The sequence below is a fragment of the Carassius auratus genome, chromosome 45 (genome assembly GCF_003368295.1).
Source record: "Carassius auratus strain Wakin chromosome 45, ASM336829v1, whole genome shotgun sequence".
NCBI lineage: Eukaryota > Metazoa > Chordata > Actinopteri > Cypriniformes > Cyprinidae > Carassius > Carassius auratus.
This window is the reverse complement of record NC_039287.1, coordinates 7,349,762-7,356,146: the sequence shown is the minus strand read 5'-3', so window position 1 is coordinate 7,356,146 and position 6,385 is coordinate 7,349,762.

Genomic DNA, 6,385 nt, shown 5'->3' with positions numbered 1-6,385 from the left:
TAATCCATCTCCATGATGCCTTCCATGGCTGCCAGCCAAACCAGGCCGGCTTACACTACTAGCTGCAACAAACTTTAGTTATACAGATGCACAAGACCTGAAGTCTAATCACTGATAATGCTGCCTTGATGTAATATCAAACAAAACATGAATACAGTGCTTCTTAAGTGACCCACTGCCTAATATTATTCAAATCAATGGGTATGAATATTTCTCAATCAAACTGGTCTTCTTCCTCCCAGTATTGTCGGGGAAGTCGTGGCCTAGTGGTTAGAAAGTTTGACTCCTAACCCTAGGGTTGTGGGTTTGAGTCTCGGACTGGCTATACCAAGACTTAAGTGCCCTTGAGCAAGGCACTGAACCCCCGGGTGCTGCAGCATTAAATGTCTGCCCACTGCTCCGGGTGTGTGTTCACTGCTGTGTGTGTGCACTTTGGATGGGTTCAATGCAAAGCATGAATTCTGAGTTTGGGTCACCAAATTGGCTGAATGTCACTTCGGTTTATGGCAAACACACTTTACCTAATCTCTATAGTTTAAGGTTGCATTTGACATGAGACATAATCGTACTCTGTGAAAGAATAGAGAGATCACAGATTTATTTAAAAGAGATATTATCTCCTGCGAGATCCCCTCTCAACTTAAGCAGGGCAGTGACCTCCACCGGCCACCCACCAGCACACAGAACAGATCTCGTTTGTCAAGGCTTCATCCCTGGGATGGGACGAGGAAGTTAAGAGTCACTCTGTGCTGTCTGAGAACATCTATTCATGGCTTTTAAGCTAATCATGAAAACAACCAGGAGTAATGTGGTTATGTGATGTTTCAGAGCACATTCCCTAGACTCAGGAATGCACTGCAAAGAGGCCCAACAAATCACACTTGAAAGTGAAGGAAAAATAAACTCAGCATACACCACAATAAACTAAATGTCAATCTGAGAATATTTAAATGTTATCAAAACACACTGATGGTTAAATAAATTATTTGCGGTGGAACCAGTCTCAGGTTTTGGGTTTATAAACTCCAAATGAAAGGAATTTCATATAAAATATTTGTCATACATTTTATTTTATAAACAATTAATTAATTATTAACAATTAACAATTATTATTTAAAATCTTTGTTTTCTCACGAGAATTATCCCTTTACTCTTTTTCTGCAAATTATACCACACACACAACCTAAGAATATCTTTCCTTCTCATGTCTTTAAATTCATCACACTACATTTATCAGTCCCTCTCTGAAGAGACACTACAAACGAAAACATTTGGTAATTGGGAAAACCAGAAAGGTTTGTCACGAGTTGGTGTGCAACACAAAGCTCATGACAAAGAGTATAATCAAAAGAGTTCTTTTAATAATCCACACGAGAGAATGGACACATCTAAACACAAATCCAAACGATAGCAGACAAAGGAATCAGGGGAGAACACGGGACTTATAAACAGTGAACGTAATCAAGAAGAACAGAAACAGATATGGAGCTAATTAATCAAAAACCATGAAAACTAACTAGGCATGATAACAGAGACAGAGAATGTCAAATACTTTTGCACCCTCAAAATAAGACTCTTGCATAATATTTGTGTGAAAGAAAATGAAATATGTCACTCTCCATTATTTTTAGCCATAATGGCTACAGACTGGAAGGTATTACACATAATTGCTAAACATATGCTACAGAATCCTACAAACACTGTGGCTGTGGCTTTGATTTAGTCTGAAGCTCAGACTGTTTTGTCATACCTTACAGACAGAAAAGCCACAAAAAATGTTATGGCACTGCCAAACAGCTCCTGCATGAGTGTATTCATCAGATATGCAATACACCCTGAGATCTGACCACCATTTGATGAGATTTCCATATTAACAAGATGCCACTTCAAGACTAGGTGTTTTTATAATATCTTTGTATAGTTCTAAAAAATCCTCATGGTACACAATACGGCATTATTGTTTTGTGGTTATTTGCTGACAGCTCTTCACAAAATGGAACACAATGCAATTTTTTCAATTGGGTTTCATGCTTGAAGGGATTCTTCATCCAAAAATGAAAATTGTCATTATTAACTCACACTCAGGGTGTTCCAACACCACTGACTTTCTTAAAGGACAAAAAAAAAATGTTACATTTTAAGAGAAGAAAGAAAAGCAATTTGGAATTACATGAGAGTGAAACAATTAAGAAAGAAAGCCTCAAGATCATCTGTGACCACGATAACTATATTCCGATATGTATTCATGAGCAGACACACACTCAGTTTCAGTTTCCTCCTGTATGACCAATCTTAACTGCCTGAATTATTTTTCTCTGTCAAGTTATTGTGCAGTGCTTTGAATTAAGTAATAATCTGAGTTAAACTGAAAAATTAAAATCAACAATATAGTTTGAGTCCTGTCAGCTGACTGTGGACCTCACATGATGGCTCACCCATCAATTACAGGTGATTAATGTGGATTGCAGCTAATTCTCTTTTAGTCTTCACTTCGTTCTTACAGTAAGCATTAATGAAAGGACACGTCTGCAGTTATCACATAAGATTAGATCAACTCGACTATCAACTATTCAACTATCAACTATTATTAAGCAGTTTTATTCACAGTCGCCAGCCAAAAGAACAGATTTTACAGATTGAAAAGGAAAGTCTCATGACACTGAAAAGAACACAATCCTTGCAAATCTGCTTCCTCCACGAGGTCTTTGATAATGTAAGCTTTTTCTCTAAGTATTAAATGTTGATTTTAGTCTAAAATGTTGCTCTGGCAGATCAAAGGCATTCTTAATTACTTTTTTTTTGTGATTTATTCAGCTGCCGTGATATACTAGTCACTGACATAATGGTGCTTTACACTTCAATAAGTGGTACAATAGATCTAGAACCACAGATATACATTTCCCCTTCCTTTTCCATCAATCTTCAGTTCTTTAGACTTTCTTGCACCCCTGTCATAATGATAACAATAGCACTATGTCAGGTAACATAATAGGCCTGATGCAGAATATATAGAGGGATAATTTAACAGTATTTGACACTCAGGCATGAGCTCTTTTTTTGCAAGACAGTAGCGAATGAGAAATTCTGACTCTTTGAGTCTTTGCAGAAATATTATACATACATAAACAAAATCAAAGAGGGGAAAAAGCTCTTTTTTTCCTGCAGACTGGACAGCTTCATGCTTTCATGAACTTTGCTTTTATAAACATCTAAAGAGTAAACTATTTAACCTTCATTAGCTAAATTCTTCAGAAGATATGCCTGGGAACTGAGGGAAAATATTTTAAGAGAGACTTCGCCACAATTTATTACATACTGTAAGATTAGATCCACTGTATTAAATATTATATAAATATTATTAAAACAAAATCCATCCGCTCACAACAGAAACTTATATGAGAAAGACGTGAGATATAAACTATATTAGCTGATTGATAGTTTGGTTCAGTTCCTACAAAATCTGTGTGCTTCCTTTCGGTGACAGCTTAAGCTTTTTAATCATCTTAAAGCTGTCATGGCACAGGAGATGAGAACAGCACGCTTGTGAAGCTCACAGGAGGCAGTGTGACAAGTTTAGGAAACATGTCAGCTCGAGACTTATCAAAGTCAGTTCATTCTTGCCTGATCCAATATCTGTCACACAATTAACCAACGCATGAGCGCCCAGACACAACAGACTACTGCCTTTGACAAATAATTTCTCATGTTATCTATTTTAAGACCTTTATTTGATCAGATCGAGAGTCGTGTATTGATCACAATGAGATGCTTTGAGTGTTCAGGTGTAAGTAAAATTTTCTGGGTATAATTTTCTCCATGGGTTTGAGTAAGGACAAACGTGTTTATTCAAGGCCTAGGCTAAAACAGCACTACTAGAAGAAAAGGAAAAGGTGTGGGCAGAATAAGAAAACACACATTTTCCAAGAAAATTAAAACACAAGCAGGGACCTAATTTCTAATAACACGTGTACGAGCACCCAAACTGTGATGGTAATTTCCTGAATGTTCCTATGAGTGATTTAGAAGAGCAAACAAGAGACTGGAATGTTACAGCATTTTTGTCTGTCTGTATAGTTTAAATTATTGCAATGTTTGTAACAAAAGGCTACAAATAAAACTAGTCAACTGACCTCATAGGCCCTAAAATTATCTGCACAGATACAGTATAAATACAAATTGTAGAAAATATCCAAATATACACTACCATTTCAATGTTTGGGGTCAGTAAGATTTTATTATTATATATTTATTTTTTTAAGAAATAATTTTATTCAGCATTGATGCTATAAATCAATTCAAATTACAGACTATAATATACAGAATACAGAATATAATACAAAATGTTTCTAATTTAAGTAAATGCTGTTCTTCTGAACTTTATAATCATCAAAGAATATCACAGTGTACACAAAAATGTATCAACACAACTGTTTTCAACACTGATAGCAAGAAATCAGCATATTTGATTGATTTCTGAATGATCATGTGACACTGTAGACTGGAATAAATTACATATTAAATATATATTAAAATGCAAAACAATTATTTTAAACCAGTTTTACTATATTTTTTATTTAAAAACACAGGTTTATCTGCTTACTAAAGGCTCAAATCAACTGATGTGTGTTTTATAAATGAGGCCCCAGAGCATAAACCAATATTACCTATTATTACTCATGTGCCTGACAATAAAGTTATCACATCTTGCAATGAAAAAAAAAGCTATTCATCACCAAAACAATTTCTTATGGAAGATGAGGATGTGATCATTTGTAAATGCATTGCTTACTGTACCTATACTGTGACACACTACTGCGATACTTTGAAAGATGTGTAGGCATGCATTGACCCTGTTTGACTTCAGTGTTTCTGAAAAAACAAATGTCTTAAGGTTTAGTTGCTGGAGCACCTGAGTTGTGAGAAATGCTGAAGCTCTGGCAGTCAAGACAGCAAGAAGGAACACAATATGAGAAACATAGGACAGATCGTGTAAAATAACTATTCATTGAGTGGAACCAGAGAGATATAATGACTGCTTTCTTTTCAATATGTTCTTAACAGACAGAAGATAACAAATATTACTATGTATGTATGTATGTATGTATGTATGTATAGTATATACAATAGTATTTTTTCTTATTTTTGAAGTTTTTGTCCGATAAAAATATTCAAGATAATGTGGATAAAATACATTTCTTTATTTTAATCAAGACGTATTTCCACAGTCATGGAGAGGGAAAGCAGAGGGGTTCAGATCTGGAATGGGACTGAATGTTTAATCCAATGCTGACAGTGTATCTCACTCTGGTCGCTTTTGGCTGACATCCCAGGCGAAGGTCTTGGTGAGCGCTCAACTTCTGTCATGGAGTCACCAGCAGAAAAACAGCGCCAGTTCGTCTGCATTATCTGACTGAGCCTGCACCCTTCGTCTCAGCTGTTCCCATGAGTATCAGACACACACTCTCTCTCACACACTTTCACAGGCCAGCTATCTGGAGAATGGACTGTTTTATCAATATTAAAAAGAATATAATATGAGATTTTGAAATATTATTATAATTGCTATAAATGTAAGTGCCTCGTATTTTAAATATATTTTCAAAATGTAATTTATTACTGTGATGGCAAAGCTAGATTTTCAGTAGTCATAACTCAATTCGTTGTTGTTACATAATCTTTCAGAAATCATTCTAATATGCTGATTTGATTTGGTGCTCAAGAAACATTTATTATTATTATTATCAATGTTGAAAACAGTAATTTACATAATTTCAAATTACACAAACACACACACACACACACACACACACACACACACATATTTCATGTCCAAGGGAACATACAAACTGGTAAAAAATAAAAATATTTTTAGCCTTAATGCACCGTAAGTTGCTTTGGATAAATGCGTCTGCTAAATGCAGAAATGTAAATGTTTTTGAATTGCAAAATTCATTAAACCTTGCAAGTTTTAAAAAAATCACAAATAACAAAAAGTGAAATTATGTGCAAAGTAATTAGCAATATATTGTGTATAGAATAAAAATGGTTAACTAAATGGTTAACACTAGAAATATATGTGCAGCTCTTACAAAGTAGAGGTCTCCATACTGGGAAAAAAAATTACCCTTGTTTAACAGGAATCAAAGCATCTACAGGCCTCACTCAGCTTTTGTGGTTAGAGACCAAGCTAATTATTGATGAACAAGTAGAGACTTGAACAAATCTGCTCTGCCAGAATCAAAGCAAACTGATAATACAAATTAGCATTGTTCACAGAACAGTTCTGCATTTCAGATTCAATAAATATATATACGAGTGGAAAAAAAGGATTGTATGTTACCTAATCTTTTCAACTGTAAACTGAATGGATTTCCTTTAGACTTAA